Here is a 22,254-nt window from a genome sequence, read left to right as displayed (position 1 = left end):
TGCGACATCGTTACTGGCGCCGGATGTGCGTCACTTTCGATTTAACCCCGACGATATCGCAGTAGCGATGTCGCAACGTGCAAAGTACCCCTAACTGTTTTCTTTTTCTTTTCCATATGCAAATGTTGATATAATTGCATAATGATACTGCTGAATGGTAACTGTTGAAAATGTTTGAAAATGTTTACTGACGATGCCGCCCATAAAGGGAAGAATGTTATGTTATTTGGTATTGCATACAAAAATTGCGGTGTACAAATTTTGTTTAGTTGCAGCCCGGAAATGCTGCCTTTTGCTGTGGGGGAATGTGGAGCCCCTGAGGCTTCAGTCGCCGCAGAGTATTGCAGCTCATTTAAGCTGCAGTATTCACCTCAGGTAAGGAGGGGGTTAATTCCCAGTGTTCCATGCTCACAATTTACATACAGTACAGGAGCCCTCTCTCAGGGGAGCTGGACTACGGTAGGCAGGGGGGTGGCCAACACAGGGCTTGGGACTGCCCCGGTCACTAGGACAACCACCTGGGGGGTGGGGTCCACTTGGGGTAGAAATAGGAGCAAACTCACACAATCACTAGTCAGTCTACCCGGGACACCAGTTCTGGGACACGACACCACCACTTTCTTCTCTTCGCAGGGCCTGGGGCTTGGAGCGGAGCGCTCGGCCGAGGTGCCTCAAAGCTGGAAAGACAACTCTAGAAAAGGACTTTCTTCTTCTTTCCAACACCGGTGACTTCTCCTAACTTATCCGGGTTTGACAGAGCCCATCATAGCGGGTGACCAGTACTATCCGGGCGAGCGCCACAGCACAAAGAGTGAGTATAGACACCTGGAATCTCAGCCACTGACTCTGACTCTTGATTACTGGCACCGCAGCCCCGCACCTCGGCACCAACGCCATCACTACCACCCTCATCATCCTCCCCGGGGCCCGCTCACCTGTGGGGAGCGATTCCATCTCTGGCTGCTACTACCATCCGCCCCAGAGGACAGCAGCGGCGGCTAAATCCCTGGCCACATACTACAGGTGGCGTCACGACATTCATTCTACTACTACCCCATCCTTTTCCCTCCTTACTAATGTACATAGGGCACATAGCCGAGCAGGTCGGTGACGAGTAACTAAGGTACAAGATTCCCCATGCCTGATGACCCCTGCCCCCTGGGTGCTACACGCACACCCCACTCAAAGTGGTCTACAAGCACCGTTTCTCTCTGGTGAAAAGGTGCAGAGCCCTTATGGCCCAGCGTTCCTTCAAGTGGCATTGCAAGCAGGCTCATTTTCTCCACAACCTGTCAAAATGGGCTGCTAGGAAAATGCTTGGGAAGAACAAGTTATGGATTGTAGAAACAAAGAAAAAGAGCATGAAATGCTATCCAGCATGCTCAGAATCTGCAGATTAAGAAACTCCTCATGTGCAGTGGAGTCTGCCCCTGGCAGGTGCACCAAGGGGTAAGGAAAAGATAGTGAAGCGCTGCCCTGCGTGTGTCGCCCTGGACAAGCCAGGGGCCACAGAGAACAACACCACAACACCCCACACTCCCAGCAGGCACATCAGGGTCAGACAAAACCCTTGTTGCCCTCCTCCAGGGGCTGATTGGTCCCGCCCACCGAGGAGTTCACAGTCCTGGAGGCGGGAAAAACAGTTAGATTAGTGTTGGAGGTGAAAGTGAGCAGAAGTGAAGTAGTAACAGAGCAACTGACTGACAGCGTCCGGGTGTGTGGCCCGAGCGAGACAGCAAGGTTGGCAGACGGTGGTGACCATCTGCAGGAGTGGCCGATTGGAGTCTACCGTAAGGACCGTGGATGGGTGGTGGCCCGGCGGGTACCGGACCGATACGCAAAGAGAAGCCAGCACCAGTGGCAGGGGCTTTTCGGACCCCGGCAAGGCTAGGAGTCGCCGTGAATTTGCCGAATCCGTTAGTGAAGGGGACATCCTGGGTTTCCAAACAGTAAGTCCCGACAGAAGGCAACAGTCCAACCTAGTGAGAGAGACACCGCCACCGCCAAGGCAACTGTTTCTCAGGGCCAGCGCCTGCGGGCAAAAGGTGCTCCTCCAGCCCATATCCAAGTCGGGAAGCGGGTTACCGGTGGGAACCCATTGGAACCGTAAAGACAGCGTAGGTGCAGGGAAAAGACAGTCACCGCTAACCTGCCGGGAGCAACAACACCGCAGCCGTCCGAGGGACCCGTCCATCCAGCCGCTTGTTTTACCGTGAGCTGTGTCCTCATCATTGGGCTGAGTGAGTACCACCGTGCCGTGCGGCACAGCGCTGCCCCCGCGTCCCTAAACCTCATCAGGCCCCGCAACCCGCCTGTCATCCATCCCTACCCCATCACCGGGCCCCAGGGCAACCAACCTTCTACCCACGGAGGGGAGAAGTAACAACAAAGCTGCTCCCTGTCACCACCCCTGGGATCCCCGTCCAGAGCAGCGGTGGTGTCCACAAAATCACCACAACCGTGGGTGGCGTCACGGACAATATCCCTAAAACCCAAACCACCCCTTTTCACTCACGGGCGAGGAGCGCCGCTCGAGTCCCCGGGATCCGGCCCATCGCTCGAGCCACCGAGCAGCAGCAGCAGCGGCAGCCGGACCCGAGTAGTGGGAGAGCGCAGCGTCCCCTCCTCCGCCCGCGACAACTTGGCGTCACGAACAGGATCTTACCGCTATGCCGTTGGGTAGAGGTGTGCCTTGTTACCGCCGGAGGTGTCCGGCCGGAAAATTTGAAAAGCCGCCATCTTGGGCGCGAAGAGTTCCCGCTCGAGCGTCTCCTCGAGTAGTGGAGTCGCGAAGGCCGAGACCCCGCCCCGATAGAGGAGGGGCCGGAAAGAGGCTAAGGGGGATGGAAACAAGATGTCTGCGCCCGACGAAGCCGCTGGAGGAGCGGCGGACGCAGCCACGGAGGCACCCGTAAATGGGAAAGGGCCTGCCCAGGTCCCGGCAGCGCTGGCAGGAGGCGCCGCGGCCCCAGCTCTCGCTGAGGTGATGCCGTTCTCTTTGCCCTATGTGCCCGGAGCTGCCTGGCTACCGCAGTACGATGGGAAACCTGATGCCTTGCAGGTTTTCCGGAAAAAACTTAGTCCGCTGCTAGAATTGTACCCCCTGACTGATAAGCAACGTGCAGCGCTACTGCTGGGGCAGCTAACCGGCGTGGCTGAGCAAGAGGCGGAGACCTGGGCCGAGGGGGACCGGTCCTCTGCAGCCACCATCTTTGAAAAGCTGCAGACTGCATTTGAAACTCGTACCGAGGCAGAGTTGCGAACGCAGTTCTATCAATGCCGACAAGGGCCCGCAGATAGCATCCGGGACTATGCTCTGCGCCTGCAAACCGCACTCCGCACACTGAAGCGGGTGGACACCATCAGCAGTGTGGACAGTAACAAGATGCTAAGTGAGCAGTTTGTGCAGGGGATGAGGTCCTCCGAGGACCGTAAGCAGCTTCGGCTGTGGGCCCTAGAGCACCCTGACGTGGACTTTGCCGTATTAAAAGAATGGGCCATCAAAGCTTTGCAACCCCCCGCATTGGAAGCTCCTGAGCCAACCATGTGGCCAGTTGAGACTGCTCCTGTTGTGGTGGCTCCTAGCAGACCGGCACCTCCAGTGCCTGCAGCCCCAAGCGGGGCGATGGAGGAGCTCGCTGCTCGAGTTCGCCGCATGGATGGGGACCTTGCTAAGATTCTCGCCGCACTCCAGCCTCCAACCAGATCTCAGGCACCGGTGGAGATACAGCTCGCCGACAGTCCGGAGGACGTCCCCTGGATGCAGCGGAGAAGGGCCAATGGCTCACGGAACGGGCCCCCAATCTGTTACAGGTGCAGCAAACCCGGCCACTATGCCCGACGGTGTCCGTTAAACGAGCAACCCCTGGGGCTACAGGCCAATCCTCAGGAGTAGAACCCATTGGCCCCCCCAGACTGGCGGGACCGGTACAACGGGGCCCGGCCTATCATCCCCATGGCTGTGGACGGCATACCGGTGATGGCTCTCCTGGACACTGGATCACAGGTAACCACTATACCATATACACTGTATCAACGGTATTGGGGAAAAGACGAGCTGGCTCCCCAGGATGCCAGCATAACACTGATTGCTGCTGATGGACTCCCATTGACTCAAGTGGGGTACAAGCAAGTGGCCATGACTGTGGGATGAGCTGAACTGCAACACCAGGGTATGATTGTGATAATGAATGAACCCAGTGATCATAACCCGAAGATAGTGCTAGGAACTAATGTGATGGAGCACTGTATGAGTGATGTGCTGACCCTATTGCAGCAGCTGGCTGCCACGGCGGCGGGGAGCCGACAGAGAGCTGTGCAGCGTGACATCCGAGCCTTGATGTACCGCCAGCATGTGAACTCGACGGGAGGAGAGATTGGTGGGGTGAGAGTGATGGATGTTGCCCCCTTGATTGTGCCCCCTAGGAGTGAGATGATGATTTGGTGTAGGGCAGCAGTAGGGCCTCAGGGGTGTGACTACCCAGCCATGATAGAGCCCATGCCCTCCGAGCACTGGCCCACAGTAATGGCCGCCCGAGGGGTGGTAGATGTAAAGAAGGGGAGAGTGCCTGTGAGGGTGCTGAACTGTGGGGAGGAAGAAGTCAGGCTTCCCCGGTATGCTACACTTGCCAAGTTGCTCACTCTGGATCCCCACACCATCCACGAGGCAGTTCCCCCAACCTCACCACCGACTGCCAGCACTCACCCGCCCCAAGGGGAGTCAGATGAGTGGCACCGACAGTTACATGTAGGCACTGACGATACCCCTACACATCACAAAGAAGGGGTATACCAGGTGGTACGGGAGTATGAGCAAGTTTTTAACAAACATCCCCTAGACTTTGGGCAGATCAAAGGGGTCCAACACCATATCCCCACCGGTGAACATCCCCCTATCAAAGAGAGGTACAGGCCTATTCCCCCTGCACACTACCAATGTGCCAAGGACATGTTGAGGAACATGAGGGAGGCATGGGTTATCAGGGACAGCTGTAGTCCCTGGGCTGCCCCGTTGGTACTGGTTAAGAAGAAGGACGGTACCATGCGAATGTGTGTGGATTACCGGAAGATTAACCAGATAACGCATAAAGATGCTTACCCACTGCCCCGTATTGAAGAGTCCTTGGCCGCACTGAGAACCGCAAACTACTTCTCTACCCGTGACCTCACCAGCGGGTACTAGCAAGTGGCTGTGGCACCCGAGGACCGGGAGAAAACTACCTTCACCACCCCAATGGGGCTCTGTGAATTCACTAGTATGCCGATCGGGCTGTGCAACGCCCCTGGAACCTTCCAGCGGCTGATGGAATGCTGTCTGGGGCATCTAAATTTCGAGACTGTCCTGTTATACCTGGATGATGTGATTGTGTACTCCCAGACGTATGAGGCCCACCTGGAGCACCTGGCCGAGGTGTTCGCGTCCCTTGCCAAATACGGGATGAAGAATAAAAGCAATAAAAGAAAAACAGAAAGCCTTAAAAGAATTAAAGAGGGTAGGTAGTGATGAGGCATTATATAATTATAGAAAATTAAATAAAATATGTAAAAAGCAAATTAAGTTAGCTAAGTTTGAGACAGAGAGACTCATTGCGAGAGAAAGTAAAAATAATCCTAAAATATTCTTTAACTACATAAACAGTAAAAAACTGAAAAGCGATAGTGTTGGCCCCCTTAAAAATAGTCTTGGTGAAATGGTGGAAGGGGATGAGGGTAAAGCCAACCTGCTGAATGACTTTTTTTCTACGGTTTTTATACAAGAAAATGCCATGGCAGATGACATGACCAGTGATGCCATAAATTCACCCTTGAATATTACCTGCTTAACCCAGCAGGAAGTACGCCGCCGCCTCGAAATCACTAAGGTTGACAAATCTCCGGGCCCGGATGGCATACACCCCAGAGTACTACAGGAATTGAGTTCTGTGATAGATAGACCATTATTTTTAATCTTCTCAGATTCCTTAATAACAGGGTCGGTACCGCAGGACTGGCGCATAGCAAATGTGGTGGCAATATTCAAAAAGGGGACAAAAACTGAGCCGGGAAATTATAGGCCGGTAAGTTTAACCTCTACGGTTGGTAAAATCCTTGAGGGTTTCTTGAGAGATGCTATACTGGAGTATCTCAAGAAAAATAACCTTATGACAGAGTATCAACATGGGTTTATGAGGGATCGATCCTGTCAAACTAATTTTATCAGCTTCTATGAAGAGGTAAGTTCAAGCCTGGACCAGGGAAATGCAGTGGATGTTGTGTATATGGACTTTTCAAAAGCTTTTGATACGGTGCCACACAAAAGGTTGGTACATAAAATGAGAATAATGGGGATAGGGGAAAATATGTGTAACTGGGTTAAAAACTGGCTCAGTGATAGGAAACAAAGGGTGGTTATTAATGGTACGTACTCGGACTGGGTCTCAGTTCATAGTGGGGTACCACAGGGGTCAGTATTGGGCCCGCTTCTTTTCAACATATTTATAAATGACCTTGTTGGGGGCATGCGGAGTAGAATTTCAATATTTGCAGATGATACTAAACTCTGCAGGGTAATCAATACAGAGGAGGATAATTTTATATTACAGGGAGATTTATGTAAATTGGAGGATTGGGCTGAGAAGTGGCAATTGAAGTTTAATGTAGATAAATGTAAGGTCATGCACTTGGGTAGAGGAAATAACATTTATGATTATGTACTTAATTGTAGAACACTGGGTAAAACAGACACAGAAAAAGACTTGGGTGTATGGGTGGATGGTAAACTTCACTTTAGTGGACAGTGTCAGGCAGCTGCTGCCAGGGCTAATAAAATAATGGGATGTATTAAAAGAGGTATAAGTGTTCATGAAAAAAATATAGTTCTACCTCTGTACAAGTCACTAGTGCGACCGCACGTAGAATACTGTGTACAATTCTGGTCACCGATATATAAGAAGGACATAGCTGAACTGGAGAGGGTGCAAAGAAGAGCGACCAAGATTATTAGAGGAATGGGGGGGCTGCAATACGAAGACAGGTTATTAAACTTGGGGTTATTTAGTCTGGAAAAACGAAGGCTTAGGGGAGATCTAATCACAATGTATAAATATATGAGGGGACAGTACAGAGACCTTTCCAAAGATCTATTTACACCTAGGCCTGCGACTGGAACACGGGGGCATCCGCTACGTCTTGACGAAAGAAGGTTTAATCATAATCACAGACGAGGATTCTTTACTGTACGAGCAGTGAGACTATGGAATTCTCTGCCGCATGATGTTGTAATGAGTGATTCACTACTAACATTTAAGCAGAGCCTGGATGCCTTTCTTGAAAAATTTAATATAACCAGTTATGTATATTAGATTTTATGACAGGGTATTGATCCAGGGAACTAGTCTGATTGCCGGATGTGGAGTCAGGAAGGAAATTTTTTTCCCCATTGGAACTTGTTTGCCACATTGGGGTTTTTTGCCTTCCTCTGGATCAACATGTTAGGCTACGGGTTGAACTAGATGGACTTAGAGTCTCCCTTCAACCTTAAAACTATGATACTATGAAGTTGAAGCCCTCCAAGTGTCACCTGCTGAAACCCAGAGTGCAGTAACTGGGGCATGTGGTGGGTGCAGAAGGTGTCGCCCCCAACCCCGAGAAGATCACTGCCATCCAAGACTGGCCGAGACCAACCACAGTGAGGGAAGTAAGGCAGTTTCTGGGTCTGGTGGGGTACTACCGTCGCTTCATCAAGGGGTGCACGAAGATGGCTGCCCCCATGCAAGACCTCCTCGTGGGACAGACCAAAGGTGGTAGACCCCTCGGAGCCCCACTGGTGTGGGAAGAGAGGCATGAGGAATCCTTCCGCCAGCTGAAAGCGGCCTTGACCGGAGAGGAGATCCTAGCGTATTCCGATTACAGCAACCCGTTCATCCTCTACACCGATGCCAGCAATGTGGGCTTGGGGGCAGTCTTATCCCAGGTCCAAGATGGGAAGGAAAAAGTGATTGCTTATGCTAGCCGAAAACTCCGACCGACTGAACGGAATCCTGAGAACTACAGCTCTTTCAAGCTCGAGCTCCTGGCGTTGGTGTGGGCTATCACCGAGCGGTTCCGCCATTACCTGGCCACAGCAAAGTTCACCGCTTTCACGGATAACAATCCGCTGACCCACCTGGACACGGCCAAGTTGGGCGCGTTGGAACAGCGGTGGGTGGCCAGGCTAGCCAACTACGATTTCACCATCAAATACAGGGCCGGTCGTGCCAACGTTAATGCTGATGCACTCTCTCGGATGCCCCACTTGTCGGAAGAAGGGTGCGAGGATGACGACCTTGAAGAGATCGAGTTGCCTGCATTTCACCAGCCACCAACTGAGAAGGTGCATGTCCATCAACAACGGGTGAATCTGGACCCGCTGCCCAGTCATGAGTGGCATGAAGCTCAAAACCAGGCGCCCGCTGTCCGCCTAGTCAAGATTCTGGTGGAGCAAGGTGCTGCTGGAATAGACCCTGCCGCCCCAGCTGAGGCCCAACGTCTGTGGCGAGAACGGACCCGGTTGTATCTACACCAGGGGAAGTTGTACCATGAGCTGATTAACCCGAAGACTCTTGAGAAAATCCGCCAGTTGGTGATTCCCCAAGCTAATGTGCCCACTGTTCTACAAGCGTACCATGATGGTGCCGGACACTTCGGATGGAAGAAGCTGGAAATGCTGTTGAGAGAGCGGTTCTATTGGAGCGGGATGCGGGAGTCTGTAGAGGCCTGGTGCCGAGAATGCGGCCCTTGCACGCTGAGAAGGAAGGACGAAGCCAGCCAGAAGGCGCCCCTACACCCGATCGTTACACATCAACCGCTGGAACTGGTCGCCCTGGACCATGTAAAGCTCACCCCCAGCCGAAGTGGGTACACCTACGCTCTAACCATAGTAGACCACTATTCAAGGTTCATGGTGGTTGTCCCAGTCAAAGACCTAACCGGCCGTACCGCCGCTAGAGCGTTCCAGGCTTATTTCTGTCGACCACATGGATACCCTGAGAAGGTGCTTACTGACGAAGGCCCGGCCTTTGAAGCGGAGGTGTTCCATGAGTTCTGTCAGTTGTACGGCTGCAAGAAGATCCGGACCACGCCTTACCATGCCTAAACCAACGGCATGTGTGAAAAGATGAATCACTTGGTCCTGGGCCTCCTCAAGACGTTGCCGCTAGAAGAGCGGAACCTGTGGCCGGAGAAGCTACCTGACTTGGTCGATATGTACAATAATATTCCTTCCAGCTCAACGAAGTGCACCCCGGCATACCTGATGAGGGCTCGCCCCGGCCGGCTACCGGTGGATCTGGACATGGGATTGGAAGCCCCAGAGGCACTCCCTTCGACAGCTGAATGGGAAATTCGACAGAGGGTGCAATACCGACAGATTCAGGAATATGTTGAGAAGAACTTGAGTCGGAGTCGGGAACAGCAGGAGCAGCGCTTCAACCAGAGGGCGACTGCTGCCCCTTTCCAGCCTGGAGATATAGTGCTGAAGCGGAAGAGGAGGACCCACAAGCTGGATGATCAATGGGAACAAACCCCATATGTCATACAGCCCACAGGCTGGGAAGATGGGAAGGTCTACCAGATCAGTCGTGACCAAGGGGGCACTTTGGCCACGGTTCCCCGGGACCATCTAAAAAAATGCCTACCAGCATTGAGAGCAGCGGCTGAAGTTCCGGTTCCTCCACCGGCGGAGAAGGCAAAAGAGGTAATCCACACAGTGATGGGTGACTTCCCAGCGGACTGGCCTACACAGAACGGTGCGGTGATTCTTCCAGTGATACTGTTCCCACAACCCGTGGATGAAGAAGTGATGGAGGCGGTCAGCCGTGAGCCAGTGCCAATGCCCAGGGATGAACCTGTGACCAACTCCCCTGTGCCTCCGCCTGCCCCACACGATAGCAGGGAAGAGGAACTGATTGTTCCCTCTGCCCCACTGCCTATCCCCACTGACACTGGACCCCGGAGGTCCACTCGTCCCAACCTAGGTAGACCCCACTTAGGTACAGGGAAACTACTCTTTAAAGGGGAGAGATGATATGTGTGTGTTAAAAGTTTTAAAGTTTTAAAATGAATGATAAGTCAATGATTACCGAAGATTCATCTGATTTACTACCGTGATTTGGAACCGGTCGTAGCCGGCAACTGGTCCCCGTTGGGACCCCCTTCACCACCTTGCATAGAAACTTCTATGAACATGCCTGAGAACTTGCAAGGCAAGCACAAACTTGTGGCCTGTAAATAATGTTTGTTGTTATGGCTCCTACCGGAGAGGTAGATTGGAGGAAGGGCCCGCAGTGGAGCAGGCTGGGGCCCAGCCACGATCGGAACCGGTGGCAATCCTCTGGGGGTTTCAGGGGTTCCCCATGGACGTGGGTCCCCTGAAAAAGACAGAACCCGCTCGGGCAACTTGTGCTGGACTGGGGTCAAGGGGTGCTGCCTGTATGCTTAGGGGCAGCATCAGGGCCAGGTTGCTTGGGTGGGAGAGAGCGGAAGCCGTAACCGTTACCGTAACGTTTTAAGTAAGAGTACCTTCCGATGTGGGAAGAAGTTATTATACTTGTATGTCTGTCACCGTTTTTCTATTTTTCTATTTTTCTATTTTCCAGTTGGTGAAAATAAAACCGGTGTTGGACGGGCAGCCCGAGGACGGTCTGCATTTAACTAAGGGGGAATGTGTCACCCTGGACAAGCCAGGGGCCACAGAGAACAACACCACAACACCCCACACTCCCAGCAGGCACATCAAGGTCAGACAAAACCCTTGTTGCCCTCCTCCAGGGGCTGATGTCCACACCAGGGAGTGGGCCAGGCGGTTGGTCCCGCCCACCGAGGAGTTCACAGTCCTGGAGGCGGGAAAAACAGTTAGATTAGTGTTGGAAGTGAAAGTGAGCAGAAGTGAAGTAGTAACAGAGCAACTGACTGACAGCGTCCGGGTGTGTGGCCCGGGCGAGACAGCAAGGTTGGCAGACGGTGGTGACCGTCTGCAGGAGTGGCCGATTGGAGTCTACCGTAAGGACCGTGGACGGGTGGTGGCCCGGCGGTACCGGACCGGTACGCAAAGAGAAGCCAGCACCAGTGGCAGGGGCTTTTCGGACCCCGGCAAGGCTAGGAGTCGCCGTGAATTTGCCGAATCCGTTAGTGAAGGGGACATCCTGGGTTTCCAAACAGTAAGTCCCGACAGAAGGCAACAGTCCAACCTAGTGAGAGAGACACCGCCACCGCCAAGGCAACCGTTTCTCAGGGCCAGCGCCTGCGGGCAAAAGGGGCTCCTCCGGCCCATATCCAAGTCGGGGAGCGGGTTACCGGTGGGAACCCATTGGAACCGTAAAGACAGCGTAGGTGCAGGGAAAAGACAGTCACCGCTAACCTGCCGGGAGCAACAACACCGCAGCCGTCCGAGGGACCCGTCCATCCAGCCACTTGTTTTACCGTGAACTGTGTCCTCATCATTGGGCTGAGTGAGTACCACCGTGCCGTGTAGCACAGCGCTGCCCCCGCATCCCTGCACCTCATCAGGCCCCGCAATCCGCCTGTCATCCATCCCTACCCCATCACCGGGCCCCGGGGCAACCAACCCCCTACCCACAGAGGGGAGAAGTAACAACAAAGCTGCTCCCTGTCACCGCCCCCGGGATCCCCGTCCAGAGCAGCGGTGGTGTCCACAAAATCACCACAACCGTGGGTGGCATCACGGACAATATCTCTAAAACCCAAACCACCCCTTTTCACTCACGGGCAAGGAGCGCCGCTCGAGTCCCCGGGATCCGGCCCATCGCTCGAGCCACCGAGCAGCAGCAGCAGCAGCGGCAGACGGACCCGAGCAGTGGGAGAGCGCAGCGGCCCCTCCTCCGCCCGCGACATGTGTACAGAAGCTGAGGATTAAGAAATGCCTCATATGCAGTGATGCCTGTCTCCGGCAGATTCACCAAAGACAAAGGGCATGCCTTTCCAAGAAACTGATGAAAAATAGGCGGCATAAATGAAGAAATGGGAGGAGGAACTGGAAGAGGCCCCACCCTGGAGGGTGCAATCCGCAAAAGGGTGACTCCACAACTCTTGAAGACCGACGCCATTGCAGTCTCTGAAGATGGAGCCTTTTCTGGCAAGGGATGGCCAGTGGTATGGTCTGTTGGCCGAAAATAACCGTGGTCAATGGGGTTGGGAGGATTTGGTCACCCAACTGACTTTCAAAGCCATAGAGGGTGACCCAGGGGTCTGCAGTTGGGAAAACTGACCCTGGAGTCTGGAGATCCGTGGCAGGAGTTGGCCACTGCAGTGGAAGAGATAATACCCCCTTAACTGGCCATTGTAGTGTTGACTTAAAGGTGACCGTGAGTCGAGGAAAGCGGGTCTGGCAATTGATGAAGGCCTAGCCGGAACAGAATCCCGGGATACGTGAAACCTTGTCTGCTCTAGAGGCCAAGCCACTTGCACCCATGGTCACTGACACTGAAAATGCATCTCCGACCCTGAAGTCCTTGACCCTCAAGCCTCTGGCCGGAAAAATCCAGGCTCGGCATCTGGCTGAAACAAACTGGGTGGACCGGGTGTGATTTTGTTTTTCAGCGTTTTTTTCTAATATGTTTCATCCACAGGGATTTTTAGGGATACACCAGAGAGATCACGTTGGGCGGGGGCACCATTGTCGTAATTTTAGGGTGGTAACCTCTGCTGTCAGGTAGGGTTCATCCCATGGTTTCCCTATGGACAGCTTAGGTCTTTATTTTGTACTGGCAACAGTTGATTTGACACGTGCCGAAATGAGTTACCTCTGCGTCCTCATCCTCTGTGTGCTGCATCTTGACCCTGCTCTTACATGTACATTCCCTTTTTGTATCTCGAGTATACAGTATACGCCCTAACATATTAGTGGGTATAACCATTCTTTTTGGCACCTAACCCTTAGCTATATTTATATGTTTGTTTATAATATCTGTGCACTTTCAGATATATCATTCACCCCACTCAATATTACTGATTGGTTTTGTCTACATGTTACCTTTTGTCATTTTTAATGCATATCTATTAAAGTATTCAATTTTAAGTGGGGATTTTTTCATGGTTAGACTAACATATAATTAAGTAAATTAACCTTAGAAAATAATGTCCACAAGGTGTCAGTAGGAGCAGCGTCAGTAACATACTCCCTATGAAGAGCACTAGAGTTGGAGAATCGCTCTTTCTGAACTTCCTGAACTAAGTGACTGTGAACAAGTGGAGTTAAAAAGTCCAAAGCAGAAGTTAAAGTCCCTGTAAGTACCTAACTTTTTTAATATTTCAGTGTTATTTGTAATAAGGATGTTTGGACACAAGATTCTATGTAGATCGTCCTCTTCTGCCTCACTAACTGCCTGCACAGTCAGCAGCCTGCCCTTCTGAACATTGTCAGATGCCATCAGAGTTGCATTTTGCACTGATCTTACACGGCATTAGTAATTGGTGCCATTAAGTTTTGTAACTTTTCAGGTGCTGCACAGGATTTAAAGAAAAGTAGATTAATAAAAAAAATAGCTTTTTTCATTAAAAGTTGCTTTAGTAATGAGTAGCTAGAGAAAATTAATCCCAAAATGTATTATGGAATTTCTCTAAAACACAGCAATACCTCATATGTTTGGGCTCGGAAGAAAATTAACACTGTTTGTGAATGGTATGTCAGACTGCACAAGGAGAATAGCTTCCCCTTTAGACCCCATCTTAACTTCTTATAGAACCAGATCAGATCTAATACTTTGCATTGACGAGAAACAACCATCACAAAACACTGTATCTGCAAATTGAGGTTCTGATCTGGCATAAATCCTAAGTCATATGACAAGGCTCGTTAAAGGGTCACTTTTGACTTTTAGGCGGGCTTTGCACACTACGACATCGCAGGTGCGATGTCGGTGGGGTCATGTCGAAAGTGACGCACTTCCTGCGTCGCTCTCGACATCGTAGTGTGTAAATCCTAGATGATACGATTAACGAGCGCAAAAGCGTCGTAATCGTATCATCGGTGTAGCGTCGGCGAATTCCATAATTATGCTGACACGACGGTCCGATGTTCCTCGCTCCTGAGGCAGCACACATCGCTGTGTGTGAAGTCGCAGGAGCGAGGTATATCTCCTACCTGTGTCACCGCGGCTCTCGTCCGCTATGCGAAGGAAGAAGGTGGGCGGGATGTTTACATCCCGCTCATCTCCGCCCCTCCGCTCCTATTGGCCGCCTGCCGTGTGACGTCGCAGTGACGCCGCACGACCCGCCCTCTTAATAAGGAGGCGGTTCACCGGCCAGAGCGACGACGCACGGCAGGTGAGTGCATGTGAAGCTGCCGTAGCGATAATATTCGCTACGGCAGCTATCACAATGATATCGCAGCTGCGACGGGGGTGGGGACTATCGCGCTCGGCATCGCACCATCGGCTTGCGATGTCGCAGCGTGCAAAGTACCCCTTAGGATTGATACTTCCAAAAGGTGGCACTAGAGTTTGTCTACTTTCTCACTGAAGAGACAATTTGCAGATTTTTCGGAAACAAATTTGGCTGAAATAGATTGCACCTACCATGTTGCAGTTGAAAAGTTCCTGAGGTGGCAAAACACCTCACAAATGTACCGACTTTGGAACCTAAGACCCTGACAAAAATTGTTGAGGTGCGTGGTGAGCAATTTCTTCTGATATGTGCTTCACAAAATTTTATAACATTAAAAATTCAGTTGTTATGATTAAAATGTTGCTTTATCCCCCCTCCCCCCCCCCCCCCCACACGCTTTTCATTTACAAGGAGTGCAATGTGGAGTGCAGATTCTGCTGGTAATGTTTGTAGGCACCAGTTGCAGAGCAATAGAGGAGTTAGAACAGCATGATGCACCCAAAAAAGACCCCATTTCACATATATACAGGTATTGTGATGATTTTTTTTCCTACAAATATTTTCTGAACACATAAAGCCTGTAAATAAAATGGACTTTCCCACTACAGAGTACTTTAAGTCTCAAAAGGAAGGGCAACTGTTTGCCTTTTGGAGTATGGCTTTTCTGGAATTTTTGGGGGATCCACGTCACTTTACCAGAGTATTTCTTCTACCTGTAATATGGAAACCCTTTACTTTTCTGTTGACAGATATCACACCTGAGAAGGGGCGTAGATTTTGGGGAATGCATTGACGTTTCTATTGTTTCCATTTCGGGATACATAATATTATTTACTGTTTTAAGGCTTGGTTCGCATTTATGATATGATCGAGGTAGAGCACTTCTATCAGAGTTTCTGTTTACATTTGAGAAAAATATGATGTAGATGGAACAGTTCACTACAGGGAGGATGATGGAGTCAGATTGGACAAACGGTGTCCTGACTTTTCAGGCATGCAGTAAAGTGAGATCCATGATCACTGCCAAGAGCCTGGCTTATTGAACACCTGGCTCTCACAGTCCGGAGTGATACCTGCACTGCTCCCTATAAATGCCGCAATCTATATCGATCGCAACATTTAGGATGCTTGAAGAGGGAGTGCATTTTCTCTCTCATCTGACATCATCATGAGGGCCTGATCATTGCCATAGCAACACAAGGTGACCTCCAGGTCAGCCAGCTACGGCAAGCCTGGAAGACAATGCAATATGCATTGTCTAAAAGGCTTCTGTCAGTGCAGCACTGACATGTTTAATGCATTACATTTTTCAAAAAGTCCTTCCATGTGGTAGCAATAGGCAAATGCTATTCATGGAGGTCTCAACACCAACACTTAGATAAATAAGTATTAAACATATTAACACAGTAAAACACATGTTTTATTAAGTACATAAAGGTAAAAAATAGAGTGAAAATATTTCTCTTGTAATATTACAATACCTAGGGTCAATGTTATAAAAGACAGGGTTTCTCCAAAGGCAACTACTTAAAATGGTAGGAAATATAGGACCACAGGAGATAATAAATAACCACTAAAATATTCACATAGAAAGATTGCTGCAAGTAACAAAATAGGGTAAAGATTTCCAAGGAGGCATGTAAGCATAAATATCAATGAAACTGTAATATATTTAAGTGATAAGATCAACCTGGGAAATCTATGCGATGTTGCTGGGGTATGAGCTTATTAGCATAGATAGTAGTCCTGAAACCGGGGTAACATATCCACACAATAAAGTCAGTGTGGTAATTACCTGAGTCCAGAGTCTATTAGATCTGTGGGCTTTTGATTGTATATCTTTAATGCATTGCCCGATGTAAGTGCTCAGCGTAGAGTATCGGATACATGTAAAATGACTCTGTTCTGTACATGGCTCCTCCCAAAAGAAATCTAGTGAAATCTGTGCTCTTATATACAATAACCCACTCCCTTCTGAGTATCACAATAGTTAGCATCCCCATGTTTGAGATTACCGAAGTGCGGAGAGCCCACTTATTTTACGGGTGCATGGCTACAATAGCACGAGCTGGACACAATGTATTGGGCGCTATAGTACAATAGCATATTTGTAATGTTCACTCTGCAACTTCTACTTTGTGTTTGTTTCTGGAAAACGCCCATAGCATAAAAATAGCCACTACACCCATAGATGAATTACCAGAGGGGTGTAAATTCTAATAAGGGGTCACTTGAGGGGGTTTCCACTCTTTAGGCACATCAGGAGCTCTGCAAATGTTGCTTGCAAACTATTCTAGAAAAATATGCCCCTCAAATGTGAAATACGGCTTCTTCACTCTCGAGTCCTGCCGTGTTGCGAAACAATACTGTACAGCCACGTGTGATTTATTGTCATATTGTCATGTTAAACAGAACTTGTATAACAAATTATGGTACTTTTTTAGCCATTTCCTTTTGTGAAAATATAAAATACGGAGCTAAAACAGTATTTTAGTGATAAAACTGGAATTAGCTCTTCACCACAGAATGGTATACAACTATTTGACATACCTGTGGTGTCAATATCCTCTCTGTGAACTCAGAAGAAATTGTGGAAGAAATTATGTGGTCAATTTCCACCTAATAGTCCCTTTGAAAATGAAAAACCTAGTGCTAAAACAACATTTTAGTGAAAAAAATTCATTTTTCATTTCCGCAGCCTCATTGTTACACAATTCTATGAATGATCTGTGGGGTTAAAATGCTCACTACACAACTAAAACAATTCCTCAAGAGGTGTACTTTCCAAAAAGAGGTCATATGTGGGTGGTTGCTGCTGATTGACACCATAGCTCCTCTTCCAATGTGACATGGAAACTGCAGTAGTTTAACCCCTGCTAAATCTGTTCTTGCATAGCACTCCTTCCTTTACGAGCCTTGCCGTTCGCCCAAACAATAGTTTTCGAGCACATCAGCTTACTCAGGCATAATTGCCGAACAAATTGTATGGTGTATTTTATCCTGTTACCCTTGTGAAAATTTAAAATTTGGAGTTCAAGCAACATTTTTGTTGGGAAAATGTTATTTTTTTTCTTTTTATGGCTCAAGGTTATAAAATTCTGTAAAGCACCTGGGGGTTCAAGGTGCTCACCCAAGATCTAGTTAAATTCCTTGATGGGTCTAGTTTAAAATATGGGGTCACGTGTGGGGGGTTTTCACTATTTAGGCACATGAGGGGCTCTGCAAATGCAGCATGACATCTGCTCTTGAACTTTTTGTGCTCCTTCACTTCCAAGTCTTGCCGTGCACCCAAATAGTAGTTTTCCATCAAATGTGAGCTATCAGTGCACTTAGGAGAACTTGCAGAACAAACTGAAAGGTAAATGTTCTTCTGTTATCCTTGTGAAAAGGTAAAATTTGGGGCTAAAGTAACTTTTTTGTAGGAAAAAGTAAAAGTTTCATTTTTTCCTTACACATTACTTTAATTCCTCTGAATCACCTAATAGGCTTATTGAATGTCTTCCTGCGCACTTTGAGGGGTGCAGTTTTTAAAATGGTGTCACTTTTAGGTATTTTTGTCATATAAGACCTTCAAAGTCCCTTCAAATGAGATGGGGTCCCTAAATATATTGATTTAGTTCATTTTGAATTATATGTGCAGGTAGGAAAAGTGTGTATTATCTTGTAGAAGAAAGGGCACTGATGTGCGGACAGGACGCTGGATCTGTGCCTCAAGTGATAAAAATACATTTACAATCAGGGAGGATTGAGAATGTATTTAATTAAGGAATAATGCTTTAATGCACTACCTTCTATTAGTGAATCAATTTCCTACTAAAATAGATCTAACCTTTATACTGTTTATTGCACAAGGCACTTTTTGCTATCTAATTGCTGGGTGTTGAGAGTAAGTGTCCCATGATGGAAGTGATTGATTGCCCTTTCATTTAATTCTAATTATTTTAACCGACCTAAGCTGTAATTATCAATCTATCTGCTACTTGTATTTGATAGTGAAAGTGCAAAAATAATGGCAAAAACAAATATATTAAAGGGGTAATATAGGAAAGTTATATATTATACTAGCTGTAGTACCCAGCGTAGCCCGACAAAATAACTGTCTGTCTGTCTCTCTCCCAGTCTCTGTCTGTCTCCCTCTTTGTCTGTCTCTCTGCCTATGTCTGTCTCTCACTATTTCTATGTCTGTCTGTCTCTTTCCCTGTCTCTCACTCTCTTTGTCTCTCTGTCGGTCTGTCTGTTTCTTTTCCTGTCTGTTTCTGTCTGTCCCTGTCTGTCTCTCTCTTTCCTTATCTGTATCTCTATCTCTTTCCCTATCTGTCTCTTTGGCTGTCTGTCTCTTTGTCTGTCTATCTGTGTTTCTTTGTCTGTATGTCTCTGTCTGTCTCTTTCCCTGTCTGTCTCTGTCTGTGTCTTTCTGTCTCTGTCTGTCTCTTTCCCTGGCTGAATTGTGAAACGCCAACATTCTTCTGAAGTTCTGGCTGCATTGTGGCTCCCAGCTCCATTGACTTTAATCAATGGAGCTGCGAGGCAGGTTTTTTGGTGAATAACTGTAAAGCGCAAGGTTAAAATTTCCCCTCAAAACATAGTCAATGACGTTCCCTAAGTCAAATAGGGTGTCTATGCAAAATTTCGTGCTTGTAAATGCGACGGTGCGAATTCCTTTAGTGGACATACACACATACATACATACATACACTCAGTTTTATATATTAGATCTGGAAAGATATAGTGAATGTGCGATCTCTGAATATTCCTAGAAATTTATATATAAATCTATCCCCAATGAGTAGTTTGTTGTAACACTATTAGTTGAATATATCCTGGAAGTGAGATATGGATTGGAGTCTTGCTAGTTTTTTTAAGTCTTTTGAAGAATTGTCTTATGCCGGCGTCACACGGTATGATATATTGGGCAATATGTCGTCGGGGTCACGTCGGTAGTGACGCACATCCAGCATCGTCTGATATTTCATAGCGTGTGACAGCTACGAGCGACGGTGAACGAGCAGAAATACTCACCTTCTCGTTCATCATTGACACATCGCTCAGTTTCAAAAAATCGAACGTCCGGTTGTTCATTGTTCCCGAGGCAGCACACATCGCTCCGTTTGATACACCGGGAATGAGGAACACAGCTTAACTGCGTCCCACCGGCAATGTGGAAGGAAGGAGGTGGGCGGGATGTTACGTCCCGCTCATCTCCGCCCCTCCGCTTTTATTGGCCGGCTGCCGTGTGACGTCGCTGTGACGGCGAACGTCCCTCCCCTTCAGGAAGAGGATGTTCGCTGCCCACAGCGATTTCGCCCGGGAGGTAAGTACGTATGACAGGGGGTTAAAGACTTTGTGCGCCACAGGCAACTAATTGCCCGTGACGCACAAACGACGGCGGCGGGTGCGATCACTTATGCGATCGCACAATTTATCGTCCTGTGTGATGCCTGCATAACTATACAGAGATAAAAAAATGCATCAAGGGACTATTGAGATGAGAATACTGAGTTACTGAGATATATTAATTTATTAGTTACTCACTAAGGTTTTGGATGAATTACTTAGTGAACCTTTGTAGGTTCAATATTAGTATCAAATATAAAGGTTAAGTTTTATTTAACCCCTCTTTCCAGGGAATATACCTCATTAAAAGGAATTGTTACCAGTGATTCCTTCCCAGCCTGAGAATACCAGTCACCAGCTGTCTGCTTTATCTGTGCTGGTTATCAAAAATGGACAGGAGCCCACATATTTTTCTTTTTCTTACTATTTATGTAATTAATTTAAAAAAAAAAAAATCTTGTGTAAGCCTCTATTTTTGATAACCAGCCAACATAAAGCACTCGGCAGGGGGCTGCAGCCCACAGCTGCTTACTTTACCTGCAATGGTTATCACAAATAGGCGGGGGAACGCACGATAAAGTGGCGCAATACTCTGATAAGATTGTTTCCAGATGCGACCTCTGTTTCAGAGATGCTTCCATGCATCTTCCCCATGCTGTTCCCATTCAATCTCAGCACTTTTCCATCCATTTCAGCTATTTTACAGCTCCATCAGACATCCTGGGAGGGTCCACCAAAAAAATATTTGTTTCCCATTGACTTACAGTACATTAGCTTTGCTTTTTCTTGATAAATACACAAATAGTATGAAATATTCGAGACGAATAATTCAAACCCGTATATTTCACTATTCGCTCATCACTATTAATATTATGACTTTCATTACAAAATAATCAACTTTACTCAAATTAGTGGATACAAAAATAAATACCATAGAGGAGGGGGCATTCTGAACTGCTATGCACATGACATGAAAGAAATTAGTCCAAGAAATTATAAATCCTGCTGTATCCTGCAGCTTAAAGATAGCATATGAACAACAGATCAAACCTTGATAAGACAGGCATCCTTCAATTATATGTTTTAACCCTTGCAGTATGCTGTCTTCAGCTTACAAAGCAAAAACCTGCTGTCAGATTTACTTCAAGGGATTCCAGTGGTGTTTCACTTACTGGGCTGCTAGTGTAATTTTGATAAAATCACTGTTTAATCAGGAGGAGTTTATCATTAGAGGACTACTTGGTGTTCTGCCAGGTAGTCCAGCATACTAATGAGATCTGTAGAACTGCTGGATCTGCAGCAGAGAAAACATTGATTATATCAAAATGACAGCAAACAGCTCAGTAATGAACAGCTCAGAAATGATTCATTGCTGGAATCAGGATGTTTGTCTCGACATTATGCTGCTCTTAGATGGGCTACCAAAAATCTGATGACAGATTCCCTTTAAAAGTGCGGCTCCACATCTGCAACAAAAACATATCAAAGGGGGAATAGCATAAAAATTGCAGCAAAAATGCAATAACCAGAGAAGATTGTTATTGTGTTTGGTGTGAACACCAGCAGAAAACAAAAATCACAGTATTTATGCAACGTGTGAACACAGCCCTCCAGACACAAAAAAGCCAGATGTCATATACTGAAGCTACATAAAGATTAGGAAGTTCTGGCTGCTATGAATAAATGAAAAATAAATCCATACATCCCAACTAGAGATGAGTATGACGCACAGATGACATGGCGTTATCCCCGGCTAATCAAAAGCTGCACTGTGAACCCTGGAAAGTAAGAATTTCGCAACCTCCCATCCCACCGCCAAGTACTACTGTTCGGGACTCTGGACCATAGTCACATGAATCAATCCGCTCATCTCTAGTCCCAGCTACAGTATACTTGATACAATGGACAGTCCTAGATATAGGTCTACACTCTGCATTCTTAAGTGTCTATTGAATAGCCCTCACTAGCACCGCCCCTCTAACATCTCCTCCTGCCAGGGTAGAAAGAAATGTCAAATGGGTGTGGCTTGAGGTGTGGCTAGAGGCGTGGTCAAAACTTGCCACGGCACATAATTTGTCCCCCTTTCTATTCTTCCAAAGTTGGGAGGTATGTTGGGAGGTATGCATAGAGAGATAAAGGTTCTGTGAAAGCTTAACACAAGGCAAATGCAGTGTTTGCCAAGGTGGAGCATCTAAAGGAATGAAAAGGAAGGAAGTAAAGGCCAACATTAAGACTAATGACTCCTCATCAAGATTATTCACCTTCCTTTCAACAAATACGGCTATGTGTGCTCACTGCATTTTTTTGGTGACCACAAAGATGCACGTTTTTTTTGTCCCAAAAAATGCACCCTCAGCATTCATTTTTTGCCGCGTTTTACTTTGTGTTTTACCGTGTTTTTTACCCAGAGCGTTTTTTTAAGTCAATTTTTAATCAAGTCGACATCCTTGGATGTGTCATGAGTAAATGTGCAATTGAGAAGGGCGCAGTTAGAGCAACTTTTTTTCAGATACATTTCCTTGTGAGATAACTGCTCAGCTTTCATCTTCTTGTGCGTGTTAA

General features: G+C 48.0%; 1 protein-coding gene across 1 annotated transcript in view; it reads left to right on the top strand.

The window, feature by feature from the left end:
* Positions 1-13,209: 13,209 nt before the first annotated feature.
* The window catches only part of LOC142257217 (NXPE family member 1-like), a 660,520-nt gene continuing 651,475 nt past the window's right edge, over positions 13,210-22,254 (top strand). Inside the window, exon 1 of the mRNA XM_075329362.1 lies at positions 13,210-13,259. The gene's annotated coding sequence lies outside the window, so the exon portion shown is untranslated. The remainder of the gene's footprint in view (positions 13,260-22,254) is intronic.

Source organism: Anomaloglossus baeobatrachus, chromosome 11, assembly GCF_048569485.1.
Source record: "Anomaloglossus baeobatrachus isolate aAnoBae1 chromosome 11, aAnoBae1.hap1, whole genome shotgun sequence".
Lineage (NCBI taxonomy): Eukaryota > Metazoa > Chordata > Amphibia > Anura > Aromobatidae > Anomaloglossus > Anomaloglossus baeobatrachus.
The sequence above is the reverse complement of the archived record's forward strand: the minus strand, read 5'-3'. Positions and strand labels throughout refer to the sequence as shown.